Raw genomic sequence first — 26486 nt, forward strand, 5'->3', positions numbered from 1 at the left:
CAGTAAGATAGGTGCTATCATTATACCCATTTTGCTGGTGGAGCAACTGGTACAAAAGATATTAAGTAACTTGCCCCAAATCACAGCGTGTTTGACAAGCTGTGGAGCCAGGATTTGAACCCCCAGAGAGACAAGTCCAAATCTCTGCTTCATAGCCTTTTAGTCCTCTTAGCTTCAGTTTTCTTTATGGTAAAATGAGAATAATACTCCTGGTCTGGAACTGGCAAAGGCTATACATATATAAAGGATGATTGTTCTTACACTCCTTGACCAAAGGGCATCGCTGTCTGTACACTGAAACACAGTGGCTGAATAATATCACTCAAGATGTGATGGTAAGATTATTCCAGGTGCCAAATGCCAACAAAAAAATTTTTTTTCCAGTGAATCTCAATATCATCCCCTGAAAGAGAAATTAAAAAGAAGTCATCATCTCTTGAAATAATTAGTTGAACACTCAAAACCCTTTGCTTAGTTAAGGATAATATTTTTTCATGATGTATGAAGAAGCCTTTCTCATGAGCTCAGAAATGACTGTAGCAGCATATACCCAAATGGGCATATGCTGTTCTCTGAATGGTGAGTATATGTGTTAAGGGAATTTATTTTGCCTCCCAACAGTATAATTGCCTATTGATTCTCAGGAAGGCAAAAAAATAACAGTGACATTCAGAACCTTTGTTCTTTAATTTCTGAACAGAATCACAGCCTCAATGGAAAAATGAAATTGTCAATCAGTTAGCACCTTTAAGAGACAGAGCCAATTTTTTTCTAATTACTTGTGGATAATTTGTGCTCAGTAAACATTTCTGGAATAAAAGCTTAACTCTGTATAAATAGTTCTTGCATCACTAGACAGATTGATGCTGCCTTCCTGATTAAGCATCTGATAGACAAAAGGCAAACATACAGCAACTGTAAACTTCTACATCATTTAAAACTTGCAAAGTGTTGTGTTCTAAGACTAATGGGCATCTGCAATACTGCAGTTTCTAAAATTGTGCAAGGAATTTCAATATACGATGATGTGTATACACAGAACTCTACTGAATTTGAAGTTGATCCTAGCTGAACAATAAATATTAACTTAAATAATGGTTTCTTTGCCTTCTTAGAATTCATAAAGGCCCTGTACCTTGTTCTGAAGAGACCAGTTTTCTTAATAAGAGAGAGAGAGCATGAGAAAGAGAGTGCAGAAGAGAGGTGAAGAGAAAGGAAAAAGAATACATCTGGGGTTGTTGGAAATAAAGCTTGACCCATACACTATTGATAAATGTTCTTTTATCAGACAGACTTTGACAAAAATACTGTTGACCTCAGCACTGTGTTACACTTGGGAATTAGGTCTTTCAAAATAGCATTGTAACATCCCATGAAAGATTTATTAAAGATTTTAGTTTTGAAGAATTTAGTAATTGTTCATTTCATTCTCTACCTCTTCTCTATCATTTTAATCTGATTTGTATATTTCTATAGAATGTCTAGGAAGCACCTTATTCATACATTCAAGGTCATATAAAAAATGTTACCATGAACTAAATCTATCAGTGCCTAAATCATTGGATAAGGTAGTCATCATGACTCCTGTAAGTATAGCATAAAAATCAGACTGCAATTGCTGGACTCTATCTACTTCAGAACTCTGAAGAAATTAGCTTCATTTTGGAATACAACTTTTGATGAGAAAGTTCAAAAAAAAATTCATGCATCTCATTAAAAAGTGTCAAATACATCTGACATGAAGACATGAAGCCATCTTTATTCCTTAATGAACTATTTGTTGACTCTAATGCATTTATGGGCTCATAACATGTTTTGTTAGAGTTTTCTTAGGATGTTCTCATCAGATGAACTGGGCAGCCCTGCCATGGCCTGGGGACTGCTGCCAAATGACTGCCTGCGACTCTGTGACCAGGCTGCGGTATGACAGCAGCCTGACCAGAATGGAAGCCAGCTACACCAGTGAGCTGACACTTTTTGTAGGGAGCATAACTTTCCCCAAAAATGATTTAGTGTGTTAAGTTACATTCTGGGGCAAGTCCTTTTCTCTTCATAGGGTCCAGCAAGCTGGTTATGGATTGGCTACTTTGAATGGCACTGCTCTAGTATATGTGTAAGTAGAAGACACTCTAGCGTGATGCTTAAACTCTTAGGTTTCTGGGGGCAGATAGCCCTGAGTTTGATTCCTTGGCCTAGTAACTCAGTCATCAAGGACCTTGAAAGAACTGCTCAACATCTTCAATCTAATTTCTATATCTATCAAATTGGGATTGACTTGTCTCATACATATTGGGGTAAAGATTAAACTAAATAATGTAACATACTTAGCACCAAATTCAGCATTTATTAAGAAGTTCAGCTCAAAATATGTTACTGTTACTTTCACTTGATTGAGAAAATTGTAACTTTGCTCTCCTCCACACATGTGTGACTGACCACCAAACCTCTTAACATACTCAGACCAGTTAGGATGAAAAGTTCCTTGAGTAATGAGGCACAATATTGGCTAAATGTCCAAGACTACACGTGGCATAGAAATTGTCCTCTCTCCTAAAAGAAGGAAACGAATGCCTATTTCAGGACAGCAGCATAGGAGAACAATCAGGAGAGAGGAAAGGTCTTAGCATTTGATGTCAGAATATCTGGGGATGAACCCTGATCCTAACTTTTGGAGGCTGCTTTACCTTAAGTAAATGAGACCTTATGTGAGCAAGCATATAAATTTTTACAAATATGCACATACATATTTGTATTGTGTAGTGCTTGATGCTGAGAAGATACTCAAAGCATTTTATTTGGTCATTACTAATTGAGTTACATAGTAGACTGGGTTTTATGCAGAAACATATTTCTTATTCTGGGATCCAGGATCTAAATATTTTTGCCAATATTTGACCTTATGCCTTCTTGCTTTCTACCAGATTTACTAATCTTACCAAACCATTAATATATAAGGGACTCTCCCAAAGTCCTGTCATACCTAAAATACTTTTAAAGTTGCATCAATATTCTATAAATCATTGACAAGTCCAGTTAATCCCAATATGACTCATGACATGTCTATATAGCTGCTGCCATTTCTGTAGTATTTAATTACTTGATTGGCATAGTTTCAAGTAAAGGTGGTAAAAACATAAAATCTGAATGAAAGAGCAAGCATTAATTTGGGATTTACTTATCTGTTTATCTATTCAGCTCATAAACCAGGTTCTGATTTAGACAAGTAGGTGAAGGAAGACTGTCCCATTAAACTCTTTTTCCCAAATAGGATTTTATGGAAATTTATGAATTAGCAATTAATGATCAAACCCTGCATAGAAAGATACTCTAACACTTGTGCTCAGGAGTATGTTTAAAAGATGTATGGAAATGAATAAATCATACCTACTAATGTAGACACATCTCCTCAGAGTATATGAACACAATTTGTGTAAGCTTTTGTCACACCTTGCACGTATGCAGTTTATTCTCCATGGTTGCACACACAACAATGTTTGTGCTGATGTTGCTCAGCCAGCCCAAATTTATTCCATTTCTTTTTATGTTTTTTCTTCTAACTGTAATTGCCTCCTAACTATCTTGTCCTGCCTCCAAGATTATCTCCCTCCAATCTATCCTCCCTAAGGCTACCAAAATGAACTCTCTAAACTGCCAATCTGATCATGTCACTTCCCATCAGAATCTTACAGTGGTTGCCCATTGCCCTTAGGATAAAATCCAAACTCCTTAGCATGAGCTGGTCCCTGCCTACTCCCCTGGCCTCATCTCATCCTCTCACTGGGTCTAACTAAACGGCAGTATTTGCAACTCCTTCCCTGTTCCAAGCCCTCTTCAGTGCCTCTGCCATGCTCCATCTTCAGCCAAAATTGTCCTCCCATTTCTCCACATATTATCTGGCAAATCTTACTTCATAACTGCCTTATACTGGAGGGCTTCCCTGCTGGCCTCCTCAAGCTCCCTAAAGGTTCCTGTAGTACCAGCTCTTACCTCTCAGTTAACTTGCAAATCCTGTAATGAAATGACCACTGTTATCTCTGAACTTCCCGTTAAACTGTAAGGCCCCCCAACAGCAGGTAGGCAAAAATATTTAGATCCTGGATCCCAGAATAAGAAATATGTTTCTGCATAAAACCCAGTCTACTATGTAACACAATTAGTAATGACCAAATAAAATGCTTTGAGTATCTTCTCAGCATCAAGCACTACACAATACAAATATGTATGTGCATATTTGTAAAAATTTATATGCTTGCTCACATAAGGTCTCATTTACTTAAGGTAAAGCAGCCTCCAAAAGTTAGGATCGGGGTTCATCCCCAGATATTCTGACATCAAATGCTAATAATAGACAATTCCAATGTCTATTACAGACCTAGCACACAGCAGGTGTCTAATCGATTATGAATTAACAAATATTCTAAGTGCAGAGCCAAAAATTGCACAACTGCATTTCTGAGAAGTACTCAAGCAAAATGTAAAATGTTCTCTCTGGAATTCTTAACATTCAACGCCTAAAAGAACCAATATTTATTCATCTCCATTCCAGGTAGTTTCAATGGTGAGAATGACAGCCTGGATAGATACAGTACTTACCACTAGTCCTGGGCCATTTATTTGCTAGTTTCTTACTCTGAATCTTAAACAGTGTCCAGATCAACTTGGTTTCCTGGCTGGGCTGTTTTTACACAAGAAAGTATGCACACATCAAGTGTGGACACAAACCATAAACAATCCACATTACTGAATGGCCTTTTACTAAAGAAAAGATTGCATTCTTTTTCAAAGGTCATACAAAAACAGTGTTCAAGTTTTTATGCACTTAAAGCTATCCATTTAGTTGCAGTAGGATTTTTCAGTGACTCAGATTGGGAATTTCAATTCAAGCTGTTTGCTTAATAGTATCAGTGTTGCAATGGTCTCAGCTTGAGCTGGAGGTTAATTCCTAGCCTGAGCAGTTCGTTGAATAGCACAGTTGGCTGCCCCCACCTAAGGTATTACTATGGACATACAGATAGCACTTATCCAAGCTGCCTTCTAACAAGTCTTCACAGCCACAAGCAGATACAAAACAAATACACAGAAACTACAGCTCAACTGGAGTCTGGACAGCAAAGGGGATAAGGGCAAGGGCCAGTCCTTTGTGCTTTTGGCAGTCACATAGTGGAATTCCTGAGGGACAAACACAGGGTTACTTGATGGTGGACGTGAGTGAGTGAATAGATGCAAGTGCTCGGCCACCCATTAGCCATTACGTGGCATCTGAGTGTGCTCCTGAGACGGCTGGGTCTGTATCCTCTTCTAAGAATCCGTGGCCTTAAAGATCAGGTATCTGGACTAGAGGCAGCTTTGATTGCAAAGAGCATTTTCTGAAGTAGATGGTATGATTTGTTCCCTCTTACTTCTCTAATTATTAGTAATTATAAGGGACTCACATCCCCCGTACCCCATCTTGGGTAATGCAAGGCTAATTTTGCATTGATTTCCTATTTTGTGTCTCAAAGGAATAGGAAAAACAGCGTGCATCAGAGATTAACCTAATTATCTTCCAGGTGACACTAGGACAGATCAGCCAAAGTCCTCAACTTTATATCTGAGAATATCTTGTCATTCTCTGCTTCTCAAAATAAACACCTTCTCCTCCTGGGACAAATCCTGTTTCTAGTTTACTTGTCTGTCCCCACCCCACCGCCTTTTCCCTCTAAGTACCACAAGGGAAACCTTTCTCCCTGGTATAAACTAAACAAGAGATTTGGCTCCCAAGGAAGTTTGCTTAGAAATTAGAAATAAAGAAATGCAAACAGTCATGTTCCTCTAAAATGGAAACCTAGGCTTCCCTGGAAAATGGTTTCAGCATTTATAGGTGAGCTACTTGCTAACTGCTCATTACCATTTAGTCAAAAACAACATCTGTCATGGTAGAACCAGGAGGAAATTTCTTCAGTTGCTTATCAGTTTTCCCCTCTGCCTCATGCTTAGTGACAAGTTGTATCCTAGATGATGGATTTTTGTGGAGCCAGAAGATATTTGTCTGTTAGAAATTTAAGGGTTAAGGACTTTTCTGGTCAAACTCCCCTTGACCGGCTGCTCCTCAAAAGGGAGAGAGAAATACTGCTTTGCCAGGTGCTGTCATCCTGGCTCAGCAGACACTGACTTCCTGAGGGAAAACAGGGTGCAAATGACCCCTTTTCTAAAGTTAAAAAAGGATAGGAAGGCCCTCTGGGGTATCAAGTATGAAACAAATCTGTGTTATTAACTCCAGAGTCAACTTGTTCCTTCTTCAGACCCAGCAAATGGGAAGAGGAGAGCCATGCACCCGCCAGACAGTATTTGGAATATAGGAATGCCAACGCTGAGAGGCCCAAGCAAACCGAGGCTCATCTATAAGAAGAGCAGCACTAATTTTATTTACTGCTTATAACAGTGTTAAAATCCAAAGAGATCCTGGCCCATCTCTATCAAACCACCTGAGAAAGGCATTTTAAAACACCTGTTTCTGAGTCAGACTCTTCTGAGGATGGGCCAGGGAGTTGCATTTTTCATAACCACCCAAGAGATTCATGTGAACATTCTTACTCCAAAACCCCTATTTATATTCTAATATGGTTACATTTTTACTTATGTAAAATAAGCTGCTGTAATTTCTCTTTGAGGAAGATATTTTGTAGGACTGGGGTGTGAAATACTGAGAGTACATTTACCTAATTCTCTTCAAAATATCAGTTTATAGTCTTGGAGGCATTTGGGCAATTTTGTCTTGGGACATTTAAATTTTTGTTAGACTTTATGTCTGTTTAAGGAGAAACTGATAGCACTGAATCCATCTACAGCTAAGAACTTCAGAAAGCTTAAATAAATTTACTGAGCTAGGTTATCAGCTACCAATCAAATCATACAGATGGTCCCTATATATAAATGAAGCTAATCATTGGCTATTTGACCACCTTGATTCAATAGGATTTATCCAGTGGGATTAACTGATTATATAGACACTACCAGGGGTATTACTGCAGCAAAAGAAAAAGAATCAAATACAAAATGATGAATTAGCATTCCATTTAAATATGGGCTCTCTCTTTGATAATTAAATTTATCAGTAATTTTTTTGTGTGATCTTAAAGAGTCGTAGGCAGAGAACTTCTAGTGAGTATCAGAAATTGAGTATCTTGCTCCTGAATCAGCTCAACTTGAACATTTGCATCCACAAAGTTATGTATAGTTTAACAACCACTGATTTTATCTTGTACAAGTCAAGAAATTAATTCATTGGGGGACCAAAACCTGTGACAGTTTTATTGACTAATGCCATCAGTGAACTTTGTATAACAGCAAGACATGTTGTGGAGCAAGCAGACTGCCAACTCCCCTGACTTAGTATTCTTTAAAAATGAACTCCCTGTCCCACACCATGGAAGATCTTCTTGATATGTGAACATTATAAACTAAAGACAGCTCAATAAAACCATATGACATAATTAGAACCAGCTGACAATCACTACAGGCTCTGGTAATCTACTGCTTGTTTCACAAGATACCAACAACAGGCCTGATTTGTTTCTGTTGACCTCATTGACTAGCAGCATATAGACACAGTTGGAGTTCAGAACGCTAGAACAGTGCCCATCAGATCTTAGGAAGAAACAGGAGATGATAAACACAACCTTTGGGTTTAAGTTAATAAAGAACATACACTGAAAACTATCTTGTGACTGTAAATTATACTATATATAAGGGCATTATATATCATAGGGAATATATACCTTAGATGTTGTACCTAGTCTAGGAGAAATTACCTTATTAAATAAACATTAAAAATAAAACTGATTACAGTTCAGGTTTTATCAGCATAAAGTTGGTACAGTATAAAAGAATATCCTCACAAGAGATTTATATAATTATCCAAACTCGATAACCAAAGGAACACTGTGTCTTGCCAATGGGTTTCAGTCCTGGGCAAGTTCACTATGGATTCAAGGCAACCAAAGACATTGACAGCAAAATGTTCTTGGGGTGAAAGCGTTATGCCCAACTTTATTTCCAGGTGGCAAGTCAGTCACTAAAATCCCATTCACTCAGAGCGAGTCTGCATGCAGCAAGCCCATCTCTCCCCTTGCCTCTGGGCCTCTGTCCTCAGCATTGCCACCACTCCAGCCTCTGCTCTGCTCTCCTGCAGCCGTGCCACCATGTTGTGCCCAGAGCACTGGGCAGAGCTCTTTATATAGAGTCAACAGCCATGTATTGCCCACAGGTGTGCAGTGAGCTAGTCAACCAGGGCCAGTTGAGAGTCCTGGCCACAGGAATTCTCATTTTATCCACAGTCTGGAACATGACAACTCAGCTTTTCATGGCTTTGAGTGAAAAATATTGAATGATGCAAAAAAATTCTTGCATCGATTTAATGTTGATGTTGAAACAACTTATGAAAACTAGGATAATCATGATGAAAGTGGAGGTAAGTAACAAGGAAATTTCCTTCCCTAGTGAAATAATGACTACTCCATTGTAGGTAATGACCTATGAGGGCAGAATGAATGCTGATAGGCAAGTTAACAGGTATATGAATAATACTGGAGTTCAACATAAGAAATATGTTCTACTAGTATCCTTTCCTCCTCTCTGTTTTCCTACTTCAGCTCAGAAAAAAAGGAGCTTTTTTCTTTAGGGAGGTAACAGAAGCTTTAGCTCAGACTTCCCTGGTGGGAGAAATATTGACCTGATTGGTGAGATGGAGAGAAGGAACCTGGCTTATTTGGCTTAGCACTTTCTGGAGTCTTGTTTAAAAGTGGCCTTTCCATAGGATGCTCTTATTTGCCTCCTGCACACACACTGGGCCACTTGTAAAGTTTTGGGGAAAGAATTAGCAAGCCCACTTGATCACAGATTCATGCCTTGTTCTTACTCTCAAATAAACTCTTACCACTAGGAAAAGTTATATTTTTTTATCTCTGTCTGACCCTGCCTCTTTCTACATTGATTCAGAATTTGGGAGAAAAGATGGAAATATATAATATTTCTCCCCTTCCCATTCTACCATTATCACCTGGTTTATTGATGAAATAGGTAATTCCATGGTCTCCCTGAATAATATATCCCTAACTCTTATATTCTTCTAATTAAGCCTCATGACTTATTGAAGACAAAACTCATTTAACCAACATTGAGTGAGCATTGACTTGTGCCAGGTATTTTATAAGAACAAGGATGAACATCTTAGCTCCAGCCTTCTAGTGGGGGAGGTGAATATATAAACAGAAATTATAATACAATGTAGTGGGTACAATATTAGATATATTTGAGGAATATTTCCAAAATGCAGAAAGAAGAAGATATTTATGCTAGCCCAGAAATGGAAATGAGAGAAAGCTTCCTGGCAAAGGTTACATCTGAGCTTAGGAAAGGGCATGCTTAGGAATTAGATAGGTAGAAGGACTATGGCTAGGCCTAGTGGAGGGTAGAGAAAGGGGCTGGACAGCCAGCAGGATTAATAAAATACAGGGCTTATCACTTGGAAAGAAGGTAGGTGCTATACCATGAAGATCCTTTAAGGAATATGAAAGAGCTTGGAGTTTCCCATATAATGATGGTAAAGGGAAAATTGCTGGTTCTCAGCACAGAAGTCATGTTGTCAAATACCCAGTTTTAGACATAATCATTCTGTTGGCTGTGTTGAAGATGGACATTAGAGTACTAAGGCTGGAGAGAGGGAAACCAATTCTGACATAACTACAATAGTCCAGTAGAGAGAGGAGAGTCCCAATTAGATTGATTGCTGTTCATATGGAGAGAAGCAAGTGGACTGAGAACTAATTAAAAGGTAAAATCATCAGGAAATATTGATGCACATGATGCACAGACATATTAAAATTGATGATCTGTTAAATTTGAAGAGGAAGGTGCTAAGGATGAAACCAGCTATCTAGTTCCATAGCTAGGTAGTAGTTGAAAGAAGAAGGGTCAAATAGGGAAGAAAACGGGAGTTTCAGATCAGAATTTTTGAGGCTGAGGTTCTAGATGTAATAAAAAACAGGTTCTAAGTCTTCTAAGATTAGTACTTTTCTTCTAAAGAGTAGTCTTTAAAATAATCACATGTCCATTTTAATACTCAATGAAGACTTGTAGTGAATGAGAAAACAGTTTCTTTATCATTTTTTTCCTACACATTCCTTTGGAGCACACAGATTAATAAAATTCCATAGGTGGTTAAATTTGGGTACAAGGTTGAGGGAGTTCATTGTATATGACTCATCTACAAAGTTGCTATGCAACAGGAGATGTCTTTACCTGTGGAAAAAGAAGATGGTAGAGGAAAACAGAATTGTTTCTTAGTGTGTTCTTTTCCTAGCAAGAAGATGGTTTGGGTGTCCTACTACCTAATCCAGTCAATAATAAAGGTCTTTCTTTCTCTGCAGCAAACGGATCACATCCTGACTTCACTTCTTGGTGCAGAAGAGTTTGCTTTCATAAAAAGATTCTGGAGAACAGACCACAACTCAAAGACAGGTGACCTACAGGCCAGAGGGATTTATAGAATTTTGTTTTTAGAGAAAAAAAGAGACAGCTGGTGCAGACCTTAGGATAGGCAAATGCAAGTAAAAAGTATAAAATAAAAATGATGCAATTCCCAAGTTAATTCTTTCTATGCCATTACAGTCCAACACATCCAGAATGTCTCTAGTAAAATATAGAATTCAACTTTCTGGAATACTTTCTGACTTTTATATACAAGACAGATGTTTTTTAAAGCATAGTGCTTTGAAAAAAAATTGCCCTATGTAAAATTGATCTACATATAAAATATTAAAATTGGGATAACATTCGGCTTTAAAAAGAATGAAATCTTGCCATTTGCAACAACATGGATGGAAATTGAGGGCGTTATGGTAAATGAAGTAAGTCTGGCAGAGAAATACAAATACCATATGATTTCACTTATATGTGGAATCTAAAAATCAAGACAAAACAAACAAAAAAACCAAGCTCACAGATACAGAGATCAGATTAGTGGTTACCAGAGGGGGAAGCAGGTAGGTGGTGAGCAAGATGGGTGAATGGGGTTAAGAGATACAAACTCACAGTTATAAAAAAATAAGCCATGGGGAATTAAATATAGCATGGTGATATAATTAATAATACTGTATTGCATGTTTGAAAGTTGCTAATAAACCTTAAAAGACCTCATCACAAGAAAAAAAGGAAAAATTGTAACTTTGTATAGTGATGTTAACTAGACTTATTGTGATGATCATTTTGCAATGTATACAGATACCAAATTATTTTGTTGTACACCTGAAAACTAATATAATGCTATATGTCGATTATACCTCAATAAAAAGATAGAATGCAAAATTGAAAAATGAAATGCAAGACTTAAGCAGACCTAATATAATCAGCACTTCTTAGGAAACAACTAAAATGCAACATAGTATCCACCAATCATATACTTTTTTTCTTTGCAATAATCTCATACATTCTTAAAGGTGTTGATTATAAAATGACTATTAATTTTCTTCCAGAATATAATTTACTTGAAAGGTTTTACGGTATAAACAATTTCAAAATATATTACTGGCATCCTCTGTGATTTTTAATTCTGAGCTTAGTGTTAATTGAATACTTATTTATTTGTAATTCCATGTAGTATAAGAGAAGAAAGTACAAAACTATGTATATTGGATTAAGTATATTGGACATCATTTTAGAACCAAAATACAGATTACTTTATAAATGAAAATATAAATATTTCATTTCATATTGATAATATTCTACAATATCAAAACAGTAAAATGCCAACCTCAGTTGACCCAGAGTATCTTACAGAAAGGATGAGGTTTAAGGCATAAGAAATTTCTTTTGGATCATAATTGAGAACCTTTAGAAGGTCTGCAAAGTGTGAGACAGGATTCAGCCTTAGTAAGTTCAATAATGAATGTCAAAAGTAACAAAAATGTGTACAACTGCAATAGCTAGTACAGCTTCATGACAAATCAAACAAAGGTGGGATATGTGATTCTAGGATCTAGAAAATAAAATATCTTTCAAATATGTCAAGAACCTCCTTGATTTTAAATCTTTGCCACATTAATTAAAGAGGTTTAGGGAATAAAACCTCCACATTAAAATCAGCAACTGCACTGGTGATTTTGCTAAGGCAGAGGATACTACTTCTAGTAAATGTGGGCAGCACCTTTCATCACTGGACTAGGTTTGGTGAGTTCTGATGCTAATTTTTTTATGTAACAAAGCTTTATTCCTAGCATTAATTTTTTTCCCTCTATTATTCAGTTGTCTTATTAGACTTTGCCTATGTACAAAGACCTATGCTTCAGTCAGGCCGATAATAATACAATAATATGCTTTTAAGTGGTATGAATTTCTTCATTATAGAATACTAAACTCTTATATTTGATGGTAATAAGACAGTTTACAGTGGGTGTGTGGCATTTGTTTAATCCAAATAAACTGGAATTAAAGAAAGGAAAACAACAGGTCAATTTGTGAAATATTTGACATTGCTGGGTAACTTTCTGTAAAGGCAAGACATACTTAAGAATGAATTCTAATCTTAAATTATTGTTTCTAACAAATAATGATATTTGTATCTTTTATGAAATAAGGGGCCATATGAAATTGATAAGGCTGACAATGTTGGCCTGCTTGGGGGAAAAGTACGTTGAGTTTTTATCTGTCTTTTTTGAATTTTTCTTGAACTGAGGTTAAAATCTAATAGCTTCTGTTCCCTTCCTTTCCTGTACAATTGTCTCTATTTTTAAAGCATCTGATAAAGGCATATGTTTTAAGTAAAAAGTTAAATTATTTTACAAGTTTGAACAATTAAATTGAAACTGAATTGAGAGAGGAAAATAGATTTTGCAAATCGGTAGCTACTGCTCTGGGAAACGGTAGATCTACACTCTTCAAGTCCCAGACACAGAACACACACTCCCAAGCGCGCACATGCGCACACACTCGGACGCACACGCACGCACGCAGCACACGTTCACGCTCACACACGTTCACGCTCACACGGGTACGCGAACAACCACACCTTCACAACCGCCGGAGACCTCCGTCAAGGAAAGGAGCGGCAGCGCTGGGGACCTTCTGGAACACTGGCGATACTACACATTTTGCAAACATTTGCCTTTTGAACTTGTGGATTGACGGGATTGACGGTAGGATTACAAATTCATTATGCTGATTACAGGTACTGGGAGATGTAAATCAAAGGAGAAAGGTGTAAAGGAAACTGCATATTATGATTTGAGGTCTAGGAATAGTGGTCGGAAGTACCCCAAGGGGCCAGGAAAATCAGTGCTATGATTAGGTGAAAACTGAATTATATTTAGAGTCATCTGTATTTTGCACTTGACTTTTCATCCAAAAAGAGGGAAAGGAGCAGAGATGTTATTTTTGCATTAAAAGAACGCTTAAAAGAGGCCAGGTGTTTACAACAAAAGATTCTTTTCCCCTAGGGTGCCAAATTAAAATCTAATATCACACACTAATAAATATCCCTCAGAGGAAGACGCTAAAATTCTCCTTCCTCGGGTAAGTAATGGAGGTTTTAACCTCAGAATAAATATACTAATGCACCAGACTCCAAAGATGGTAGTAGCTGATTTCAGGAAGACAAAGAACTTGTCTGGAAAGGAATGCTGGACGGAGCCCTTGGGTAGAATTCCAGTACCAGCTTTCCTCTTACAGGTAAGATCAAAGGCAAAGAGGCCTTTGACCACTCTCCTATAGAAACTCTAGCTGGAAACCCCAGGTTTGCTTAGGGATTTCCCAATTCTGCTCAAAGTGTGTGTAATTCCATAACCTCCTTTCTCTACCTGCCTCTTGGTATCTTGGGTTTGAGCCCCTTCTTCTTAAGGCACAGTTATTTGTTCTGTGTCTTGTAAACTTAATTCACAAAACAAGAGGACTCTAGCAAGAGGGCAATAGATACAAAGAATGGTTTGGGGCCTTGATTTCCTCAGCCTGTCCAACACAGGTTTTACTGGGCTTTGGAGCAGCAGGACGTCACATTTTGATACAGTGTACTAATGCTTTCAACTTAAGCAAGTCTAGCTAATAAACTTGGTATGCAACCTGGTTTTCTGTGGTAAAAAGTGAGGTAAAAATTACTGTGATTAAGAGTTCAACTATTTAAACACTTTCCTTCCCTCTGGGAAACGTTAGGTGAAGAATAGTCTCAGGAAGATTCTAGTTCCAGGGATCCTTCTGCTGCTTCTGATAAAGAAGGATGAGATTTCTCCTCTATACTGGAACTTCTACTCAGTGGCTCTTTTATCTGGAGAAGAGTGGGGGTGAGGGGACAGAGGGGTTTCTCTTACTTAGCCACAAAATGAAGATAGTTCCAGGGAGGGACAGGTTTTCACTGTCTGAATTATCCACCCTTATGAGGTGCTGGATGTCCAGCCAAAGATTCCTTCAGTAACCATTTAGTTTACTTACCAAACTTTAGTTTACTTCAGAATCACCTGGGACCCTTTAAAAGTTTTAGACTCTTGGGCCATCCTTTCCCAAACAATCTAGTTCTACAGTTCTGGTATGGGACTCGGGAATTTATGTTTTAAACAAATGTACCTTGTGACTTCAGTGTAGACAGTAGGTGAACCACATTTTGAGAGTTAACAACTCACAACACACTGCCAGCTGGAAGGTAACTTCGTGATGACACAAGGAAAACAGGCTACAGGTGATGAGGAAACGCTGTATGTGAAGGGCAAGCGATGGAGAAAACAATGAAAACCTTGTAATTTATCCTAGAATTTGATGTAATGCATTTCAGTCCTTCAATTTCAGTAGCTGTATTAGTTTTCTGGGTCTGCCGTGTGCAGTACAGCAAATTAGGTGACTTTCACAACAGAAACGTGTTGTCTCACAGTTCTGGAGGCTAGACATCTGAGATGAATGTGTTGGCAGGGTTGGGTCCTGCGGACACTGGGAGAAAATCTCTTCGGTGACTCCCTGCTTCTCCCTAGCCTCAGGCAGTCCTTGGCTTGTGGGTGGTGTTCCCCTTGTGTCTTCACATTGTCTTCTCCAGATAAGGCCACATTCACAGGTACTGAGGGTTAGGACTACAGTGTCTTTTGGGGGATACAATTCAATCCATACCAGTAATATAGAGAAATTTTTATTTTACTTTATGCTAAACAAGTGTTAAAGACATAAAAAATAGATTCAAAAGGAAGACTATGGATTGAGACCGCCATCGAAATGTCTCATTTAGTATTTTAAAACTCCTAGGTAGTTAAAGGGCATGGCGTCTTTATACAAAGCCCCATGGGAAAACAAAAATCCTAACTAAGACTCATTAGAAATCAGACCCATTCAAAGTAGTAATCACTGCTTTCTGACTCAAAAAAAGGTAATGTCTATTCCCATCACTAAAGATTCTTCAACCTTTTTGCTTTGACCTTGAGGAAGAGAGCTAGATACTGAGGAAGAAAAGCATTTAGGAAGGAGTTAATGTGAACTTTGTATCTTAAGAAAACTAAAGTTGAACTGACCTCGGGTTTCATGAGTCAGAGGCTTGGGGCCAGGACGGGCTATGTAATTTGGTGGGCCAATGCAACATGAAAACGAGGGGTCCTTTATTAAAAACAATCTAGTAATAATTTCAAGATAGTGACAGCTGAACATGAAACCCAACTCAGGGCCATTGTAAACATGAACGCTCTGTGTAACTGCACATGTCGAATGTCCAGGAGGCCAGTCCAGCTATGTGGGAGTTTTGATTCCAAAATACCATTCTTGGAAATATAAGTAATACAATAATAGAATCCTTTCAAACTCCTGCTGAAATGGTACCAATCTTCTTTCCATACTGTGTAACCTAAAGTATCATTTCTACTTACTGGCCATTGTTCTCAGTATGGAATTTTTAAAGTGTGAAAGGTCACATTCTTCCTGTAGTGAAAGCATTATTGACTCTACTCCCCATCCCCACAGCTCACTCGTACTGGGGTTCTCTGACAGTCACCCTGCTGGATCTGTGTGTGGACAGAGGGAGAGCTAGGTGAAATGTAACTAGTAATAGAGCTCAATCAATATATTTCTCCTCTAGTCACTGAACCCAGGAAAGTAAGGACATCATAACTTACTAGTCTTTGAATTTTAATTCCTATTCCTTATTTACCACCTCCCACCCAGCACAATCCTATGCATATGGTAGTGGCTCGCAATAATGGACAGGCTGGCCATATCTTTAGTAATGACCAAAGTAGAAACCTGGCCCACCTACACAATACAACACCATTAGTCGAATTTCTTTCTCTCAGCTGTTCCTTAATTGGAAGTCAGCAGATGAAGATAGCCACATGGGACAAGGGGCTGAGGGCCAGAGGGTGTTTTTACACTGTGAATTGCATTCAGCAGATAAACCAATGATGAATATTAGTTTAGGGCCAGAGAAGCAGGATCTAAAATACAATTAAAATAGTTTAAAAGAAATTAGACTGCAGGTAACACACCCATGCACACATATGTGCCCACACAAATAGAGCAAAACAATGGAAAATGTGGACAAATGTCCCACCCCGTGAGCACTGCATGAAGGCCTCCCTGGTCAGAGATATTTCCTGTGGTAAATACAAGAAGGTAAGTGAAAATATTCCAGGGTAACTGCAGATTTTGACCTCTCCAAAGGTCAATGGCAATAAGCCATGGGGCAAGATGCTGGTGAGTATTTTGCTTAGAGAAAATGGCCTGTGGTCAGAGGGCCACCAGCACTGCCCCACTCTCGGGGGGACCTCACGTCCTGCAATGTAGCTGAGGTGAGGGGACCCCTCAGAGGTGGGCCACCTGTGTTTGTGAGTCCCAGGTCTCCATAAGTGAAGGACTCAGAATGATATTTCTAGTCACTCAGTTTTTTCCCCAGGTGGAAATAACACCTGCAACTTTCCATTCCCATTAAGAATTTTCTTGTTTTAGTCATAAGACTTTATAATTATCATGAAAGAACTTGGAATGGAAAATCAAACCATTTTAAATATATTTTAGGGTAAAACTCTAAAGTGAAATTACAGAGACAGTAGAAGGATTTGGCATATAGTGGGGGGCACAGGGAAGATGAACTGATGGAGCACTGGAGATTTTTAAGGCATTATAATCATTCTGTATGATTCTGTAGTGGAAGATCCATGATATTATACATCGTCAAAACATTCAGTGTACAACCAGAAGCATGAACTCTAGTGTAATCTGTGGATTTCATTTAATAATAATGTATTGATATTGGCTCATCAACCACCAAAGGTATCACATTAATGAATGCTGTCAAGAATAGGGGACACTGCAAGTGGGGTATGTAGAAACTCTGTACTCTCCACTCAGAGTTTTGTAAACCTAAAACTTAAAAAGTTTTATTAATTATAACACAGCATCTTCACACTACATACAAATATTTCTTAAAGGCCATGTATGTGTTAATGCCAGAGACTCTAAGATGTCGCTGTTCCCGAGTATTTAAAAATATAACTGGGAAGATAATGTGCACCCATCGAACTGTTAAGTAACAACTCAAGGATTCACATAGCTGTTGCACAGATGAATGCAGTAGATGTAAAATGCTATGACCTTTCAGAGAAGAACAAATTCAGCATGAGGTTAAAAAGGTAAATTTAAGTCCCCACTTAATACTGACTTGAGAAAAACGGGGGTGGGGAGGGGGATTAATAATAAGCCTGGCTGTGAATGAAGATAGAGGAGACAAAGAAGGGTCACTGTAAGTGGTAGAAGAAATCTTCAGCAACGGAGCATCATAGAATCTGAGGCAGAGGGGATTTCATGGGGACTGACGCTCTAATTGTGGAATGTCCAGCAGGAAGTGGTATTTTTTTGGACATGGATATCTTTACATCACTGTGTTTCTGAGCCCCACCTCACTCTTTTCTGATGATGCTTCTCTTACTCTAGTTTTTTGCTGAGCATAGTCTCCACATGAAGAAAATAAAACCCCAAACTTTAATAGTCTCCTTATAGGAATGCCAAACATAATCACTAACAGGTGTGCATGCTGGCGCTGAGAGCAAATGGGGGGAAGGGAGCATTGCAGACATTTGCATCTGGTGGCCCATTTTGCTCAATGTACACCTCACCTTTATGAAAGCTAGAAAGGGTCGTAGTCTAGTTCAGAGAGAGAAATAAAGAGACTGAGTAAACACTTGAATGAGACTCTGGGTTGAAGTGTTTATCTGCTCTCTCCAACAAACAATGATCACAAACAGGTTCTTTTTAATACTAGTCTAGACAAGGTTTTGCAATGCTGCAGGTTCTTAATTGCAGTAATAACTGCCTGAGAACAATTATGCAGACACCACCAAACATTTCTGTCAGGTGAATCCATTATCCTATTAATAAACAGCCATGGGGTTACCTCTTTCTGGAAAAACCTCCTTGGCTAGTTTCATCCTTTATAAGCCTCAAGCTGGGTTTGTTCCTACACATTCTGGGTACGTGAAGCAGCTGTGTCTGACAGCCAGAAGTGGTCCCTGTCGTCTCTGAAAGCCTGCAGATGCAGGCTGTGCAGCTGGCTGCTTCAGTGACTGTCTTGTCCCTATCTAAAGGCAGTGGCTGTGAATCCAGTGTGAAGCCATCGCACCTATCACTTGTGAAAAAATGATTTGGATTTGCCTTCTGGATATTCTCTTCTTCCAGCTAGGCTGCTTGCAAATTGGCTCTCTAAATATCCTTTCTCAGGGGAGGCAATTTCTTTTTAATCTTTACATCAAAGCCCAAACCTGAAGATGCCTTTAAAAAAATTCAGTAATTTCATGTCCCAAACTATCATTTTATACATAACAACCACAATAGCTCTCCTGCTGTTCATTATCTTTTTCACTCCTTTTAGGTTACTGGGGTGGATTTATTCTTTCAGGCAGGCTTCCTTCAAACTGGATCTTCCTGCACCTCTCTGGTAGTGCCACCATCCCACCTCGGGGTGGGAAGCGTGCTGCTAATCAGCGCTGCCTGCTCCCAGCCCAGCTGAGTCAGTGCAGCCCTCAAAGGGAGCTTGAAGGAGCCTGTAAAAATCTATTCACAGATGAGAGCGAAGTTCCTGCCACAGTGAGAGCTTGCTAATGACGCATGTATACACCAGGAGTGACACAGGACAGGAAGGGAGAGCAGAAAGGGGGTGGACAGAGGATCTGAGAACCACAGCAAAAGCTTGATTCAGGCTGCATCACATCCTGGAAAGGACAGACCTCCGAGGACTGAGGGGTGGCATGCCTCACGAGCAGAAGCTGCCCTCACGGGGATTCCACCTCTTCTGTCTGAGTTCTCCAGTGGAGTAGCAGACCCTGTATGTACATGCAGACACCGCTGGACTGCTCAGCCCCTGTGACACCACAAGATTTCTGGCAAGCTGCGGAGGGCCCCTGGAAATCTGTGGAGAAGAAAGGAAAGGAGATTGCGTGGAAGATGGAGGGGGCAGACAGTCCTCCATCCAATCACCTGGGATATGTTATGCACCAGCCTCTGTTCTAGCTCCTGAAAGAGATTGTAGCATATTAAACTTCAGAGAATTGTCCAGGATTTTTAAAAAAAATCCCTCAATATGTTCCTGCTGTACATGGAAAAAAGATAAAATTCAGGGCTGTTTGCCACATAAAACTAATGCAAAGACTAATGCAGTGTGCAGTAGAGCAATCTGTGGGGCTCGTGGAAATACAGATTGTCCGTTATTCCATCCTCAGCCATGTATTGAGAACCCGCTACTGCCAGGAGTTATGCTAGCTACTTGCATGTTACACTGACAAGAGTGTCTTGCCCCTTATCAGCTCTCAGAGCATGGAGAAGTGAAGAAGGAGCACCTGTGGGGCTGTGGAGGGAAACGTGGGCCAAATGGATGAGTTTGCTACACAGAAAAGTAGTTTTTTTGCAAAGTAAAAGATGATGAGTTTCCTTTACTGGGATCTTATAAGCCATGCCAGGGAAGGAGTATCAAGGACTCAGGAAGGCAAAGTAGCAGAAAGACCACTGACCTTAATCAACTTGGGTTTTTAGTTGTATCTCTATCATGATTAGGATCCATTCAGGGTACTTGTTCTCCACATGTGGGAATTAAATAAGATATACTATAATCTATCTCCCAAATTCCAAAGTTATGATTTTATAATATGTTAAGATTCTCAATTCCCAAATTGAAAAGCTCTTTCAATACACTAGTGAAGTGTAATGCCCACCAATCACTTTTCAGTGATCTCGGCTGCCTCTCTAACCCACCTCGGCTTTGACTCCCCTCCCCACACCTGTTTTCCTGATTCTAACTCATGTTAAAGATTGAAGGCAGAGTATAGTGTGCAATAGTGGAAAAGGTACCGGGTGAAGAATGAGGACTTTATCCTTCCAACTTCGATTCTAAACCAGTTGGATTACCTCAGTGGGCTGCAGTTTCCTCGTCTTTGATTGCCCGACTTCCATCTTGCATATACATGCCAGTCTGTGTTGGAAACACATACCATGAACAAGAAATAAGGCTTCCAGGTTTGGGAATTATTTGCTACAAGTGCTTCATCTCTCTTGACAAATACAATGTTCATAAAAATAACAGTTTATTAAAACGAAGGTTTTCAGGCCCCACACTGATTTAGAATTTTGGTGCTAAGGGACAGACAGGCATTACATTTTTTAAAAGTTCATTCATTAAATTTGATGCACACCAAAGATGAAAAACTGCTGCAGATAGGTATTTGCATGCACTGATAGTACTGACAGCAGGTGACAGTGCCTTCTGAATCTTCTTGTGGCACTTACAGAAAATGGCACTAGTTATATGACTCACTGGGGGCAATAGAGGAAGCTGCTTGTGCCTAGAAGCTGTATGGGGCAAGGGGGTGGAAGGGCATGGCTCCCATACCCTAGGCCTTGTAGGTCCCCAGAGGAGGGTGGCATTTCAGACCATCCATCACTCCTTTGCAGGATGCACAGAGGCATAATGGATTGGGACACTCTGCTATCAGATTGGCAGGCTAGCCAGAGCATGATGTGGAGGGGTACAGGGCATGGGAAAATGTGGTAGTCTCACCCTGGCAGGACTGTGGGAAAGAGCAGTTAGTAGGCCAACATGGTGATCCTGCCACATGGGAGAACTGCTTCCAGACCCAGAGAGCTGGAAGGCAAGAGTAAGAGAACAAAGTGGGCTGGGCAAAGCCTAGGGTTTGATAAGAATAACTCCAAAGGCTTTGCCAGTTTTATAATTCTGCTTATTTTTGGCTCCAGCTACATGCCCATTTATATGAGAACCCTGTGTCAGTGAGCTGAAAAACAGCTTCCTCCAGCCCACAAACACCTACTCTGTGCCAAGCACCATATTCAGAACTAAGCAGGATGCACACACACAGGGCTAGGACAATTTCCCACGTGCCTCTCCTCATTGCCTAGGGTTTTCTACAAGCCTTATCTGGCCAGAGGGCCTGCTTTTCCTCAATGGCTCCTTTGCTCTTTCTGTCACATCATCTGCTTGTCCCAAACTGAGCTTGGCTGATTCACCTGATGCAATAGTATCTAAGTGACAGCTCCATGAATGAGCTCCTCACCTGCAGTTCACACAGATTCTGGAGGGCCTCTGTCTGTCCCCCTACAACCACATGAGCCCGAAGTGCAAGAATGTCCGAGAAATACATTTGGCTGCATCTGTGACCCTCTGGGCAAGGCACACACTTGGGATACTTTATGTTAGAAGTTGCTCTCGTCTAACAACAAATATGTTGCGGCTGATAAAATGCATCATCTGTGTCCATTAAAGAGCCCTTTTTAATCCTTAATGACTATCATAAAACACAAGTGTAAGTGCTCTGGAATTTCATACTGAGGTGGGGCTCTGTGATCTAGCACTTCAGTTTCCTCAAAAGGCTGACTGAGGGGAAGCAAGGAGCAGAAATTTGGGCATAACTACAGATCACTCCTTTGGGTGGAATTACTTGGCATTATTTTAGTGACAACAGGTTGGATGGCTAAACTATATAAATTCTGTGGTTACAGCCATTGGTATTCTTCTGGATACATTGTTTCAGCTAGGTGACTCTTGACAGAGGTTACCCTAGTCATCTTTCTAGAACCAGTGGACGGAATTCTCAAAACTTTCCTAACCTACTAAATATCTCTTAATGACACAAAACAGAAGCTTTTGAAATAGATTCTGCAATTTGCTGGATAATCGTTTCACTCATAATAAAGCAAAGCTGGGGCTGTTTACATTGCTTATGGCACCATCCTGCTTCAAGTTCATGTTCGTGCCAAATATACCCATTCAGTGCTTGTATGGGGCTCCTGCTGTGGGCTGAAGTCTGTGCTGGGTACTGTAGAAGTTTCAGAAATACAAGAAAGTCTTCACTGTGGAGCAGCTTAGTCTAAGAACAAAACAAATACTGTCTGGAGCAGTATAGAAAAGAGGTCAGAGGCACTTAACTCAGGTCAGGCAGATTTGGGTTCAAATTCCTTTTCTTCCACTTTCAGGCTGTGAGAACTTGGGTACCAAAGCAATCTCCTGATTTCCATTTCCTCTGCTGCAAATTAGAGATAATGATAACTACCTTGAAAGGTAGTTATGAGGATTAAGCAATGTAATGCTCATCAAGCGTTTAGCACAGAGCCTGGCCTCATAGTGAGGGCTCAGTAAGTGGGAGCAAAGATGAAACAACAAACAATAGAAGGTATATTTAATTAGAAACAGAATTATAATAGACTGTAAGTCTGATAGGAGTTTGGAAAAGGGAGAACTCCTTGGGGTTGAAATAATCAGAAAGGTTTTATTGGTAAAGAACCAACGTTGAGCCTGGAAGAATATGTAGAATTCAGATGTGGGAGGTTAAGAGTTGACATTCCAGTTGGGCAGAACAACTGCAGTTAGAAGGACATTCAAAGTGATCAGTGTGACATGTTGTAGTATCTTAATCAAGGCTTCTAATTTCACTGTATCATTCTATTGTGTGATTAATTCAATCCGAGGAGCTCCCATGAGCTTGTGCCATTGAAGAGTTAGCCATGCCTAATTTCCTAGCAACCTCTCCTAATTGTTTGATTCTATTATATTCCCAGAGGCAACACCCTCAGATATTGCAAGCAGTATGCTTTAAAATAGAAGGTTATGGATGGAATTAAGTTTGCTAATCCACTGACTTGAAAATTGGGAGATTATCATGATTATCTGGGTGGACCTAATGTAATTACAAGGGTCCTTAAATATGGAGGAGGGAGACAGAAGAGGTCAGATGATGTAATAGGAGAAGGACTCAACTGCCATGGCTGACTTTGAAGGTACTGGAGCAAGGGAGCTATGAGCCAAGTAATGTGAATGGCTTCTAGAAGCCAGAAAAGGCAATGAAAACTGATTCTTCCCTAGAGCCTCCAAAAAGGAGGCTGGCAACATCTTGTTAGCCTAGTAAAACTCTGATGGACAACTGATCTCCAGAATTGTAAAATAATAAATTTAGGTTGTTTTAAGCCATCTAGTTTTTGTAATTCGTTATGGCAGTGATAGAAAATTAATATATCAGGAAGGCCAGCTTATTGATGCAGATAGTCTAAATCTTCATTACATGCTTAAATTTCAGCTACATATTTAAATGCCCAAAAGTTCTTTCTCATACCAAGAGGTTTTTTGTTTCATGCCATCCTATTCTTTCTTTCTTTGTATAATTAAAGCCAGAGACAAGGGGGTACTGTTTTTAATTGCTATAAAGAAAGTAACTGTCAGTCTAGAATTCTATATGCAACTAAAATATCTTTCAAAATTGATGGTGAAGCAAACTTCACCAGTAAGAACCAGTGATATTTACCATATAGAGACCCTCTAAAATTCTATGAGAATTACTAGTATACTTTCGAAAGAAAGAAATTGAACTCAGAAGCAAACAATGAAATGCAAGTAATGTAATTTTTTAGAAAATGGTAAACCTGGACAAATCTAAATAATCACTGGTTGTATAAAACTACAAAAATAGTAACAACTATCTTGGGAGGTATAATAAGAAAGTGATAGGGAAATAGTAGATGACAATGTCATGTAATTCAGAAGAAGAGTGGTTGGCTTTAAAACTTTTTTAAAATGTTTACATTGTTTGGGAAGAGGGTAGCAATGTGGATTAATTTTAAATTTAAAGGGAAATATGTATATTAAAGTGTACAGATAATAATTAAAGGAATATAAATGAAAATACAACTCCCAAAACAGAGGAGAAAAAAAGAGTAAACATGATCAATCCAGTAAAGGCAGGAGTGAAGAGAAGGAGAGATGGAGGGAAAAAGAGGAGGAGGGAGGGAGAAAGAAAAAAGTACAGTAGTATCTCCTTATTCATGGTTCTACTTTCCACAGTTTCAGTTATAGGCCAACTGTGGTCTGGAAACAGATGATCCTCCTCCTGACCTGTCATCAGGTCACTAGCAGCCTAGTGCTACATTACCATGCCTACATTATTCACCTCTCTTGATATCATCTCCCAGCATCACAAGAACAGTGAGTACAGTGCAATAAGATATTTTGAGAGACCACAGTCACATAACTTTTATTTCAACATATTGTTATTATTACTATTTTATTATTGTTAATCTCTTACTATGCCTAATTTATAAATTAAACTTTATCACAGGTATGTATGTATAGGGAAATATACTTAGTATTTTAGGGTTTGATACTGTCTGTGATGTCAGTCTTCCACTGGGGGTTTTGGAACGTGTCCTCTGTGGGTATGGGGGAAATAGAGTTTAGACCAGTTTTTTGTGTAGACTGTCCCTCAGTTTGTGTTTGTCGTTTTTTCATGATTGACTCAGGTTATGCATTTTAAAAAATACTTTTTAAGTGATACTGAGTCTATTTATATCACATTAGGAGGTATATAAGGTCAATATTTTCCACTATTGGTAATGTTGGCTAAGCTAGTGTCTTCCAAGTCCACAGCAGCCCCAGTCCTTGATTTCTTAGGGTGCCTCCTCCCATCACCACCACTCACCTCCACGTATCATTTGTTGGAGCAAGGGTTCTAAACTAATATCCCTGAGATCCCTGGGTGAACTTGAGCAGGAAAAAGCATATCTTTGTTTTTATGAAACTCTTACAAAAAAATAAACAATACCTTTGAATGGGTGTAGGCATGAAGTCACATATTAGCAATACCAACAACTTTGTCAGCAATGGAAATCACATATTTTTTTGTCTGAAACAGTACAGTTGTTGCAGATTTTCCAGTATATTTGCCTTCACCCCTGCTTCAAATATGTGGTAGCTATTTATTTATTTTTAAATTTTATTTATTTATTTATTAAAATATAATTGACATGCCTCATTGGTTTCAAGTGTGCAACATACTGATTTGACAGTTATCTACATTATTAACTGCCCAATAAGTATAGTCAACATAGAAAGATACCACAGTATTATTGACCCTATTCTCCATGCTGTACTTTCATCCCCATGACTAATTTATGTTATAATTGAGATTTTGTGCCTCTTCAGGCCCTTCATCTATTTTACCCATCCTCCCCAACCCTTCCCGCATGGTAACCATCAGCCTCTTCTCTGTATCTGTAAGTCTGTTTTTGTTTCGTTCATTGTTTTTTTTTTTTTTTATTCCACCTATACTCCTGCAGTATTTGTCTTTCTCTGTCTGGCTTATTTCACTTAGCATAATACACTCTAGATCCATCCATGTTGTTACAAATGGCAAGATTTCTTTCTTTTTTACTGTTGAGTAATAGTCCATTGAATATATGTATGTGTGTTAGCTTTTTAGACCTGTCACTAGATCTTGTTACTTAACGTGTAATAAGGAAGTTCATATATTACTGTATAACATTTAGAAAACCTTGATAACTAAATTTCTACACAATTGGCTTCCTTTGTATATTATTTTATGCATTTAAAACATTTTCTGAGAGGAGGTCCATAGGCTTCCTCAGACTACAATAGGATTCATGGCACAAAAAGTTATAGAACACTCAACATTTGGGCCTCTCATTAGCTTCTTTCATCCAAGCTTCTACAAAACAGGCAGGGATTCTTTCCTTTTGCCTTATAGCCTGGTAAAATACAGTCAAAGCTTTAGTGGCTTATATCCACATTCACAGAAACTGACTACTAAGAGAAATAAGAAAAGATTTCCCTGGTCAGGCTGGGATGTCTACCATGAGTTCATGGTTTATTGCACTTTTTAAATCTGGATGTGCTCATTGTCTGAGCCCTAAGCATAATTTGTCTAATGCTCCTTTTTTATCAAATGGAGAAAATCATAACCATATTGTGTCATAAATTCATAGCACACAGTGTAAAAGCTACTTTGTTTTCTCATCTTATCTGAAATTATATTGTCACTTAATAGAGCTTTAAGAAGTTTCTTTCACATGTAAATGATTTAGAATATGGGCTTTGGGTTAGATAGAGGAGGTTTTGAATCTTTGACTTACTACTTACTAGTTCTGGATAGTTGGGATATTTTTTCAATTCTATTAACCCTCAGTATTCTCATCCATAAAATAGAGATAATAAA

General features: G+C 38.9%; 1 long non-coding RNA gene across 1 annotated transcript in view; it reads left to right on the plus strand.

Moving 5' to 3' along the window:
• The first annotated feature begins 13025 nt into the window (after positions 1–13025).
• Positions 13026–26486, plus strand: part of LOC118973130 (uncharacterized) — a 96524-nt gene continuing 83063 nt past the window's right edge. Inside the window, exons 1-2 of the long non-coding RNA XR_012130006.1 lie at positions 13026–13169; positions 24320–24460. This is a non-coding gene — a long non-coding RNA (uncharacterized lncRNA). The remainder of the gene's footprint in view (positions 13170–24319; positions 24461–26486) is intronic.

This window comes from Manis javanica, chromosome 1 (genome assembly GCF_040802235.1).
Source record: "Manis javanica isolate MJ-LG chromosome 1, MJ_LKY, whole genome shotgun sequence".
Taxonomy (NCBI): domain Eukaryota; kingdom Metazoa; phylum Chordata; class Mammalia; order Pholidota; family Manidae; genus Manis; species Manis javanica.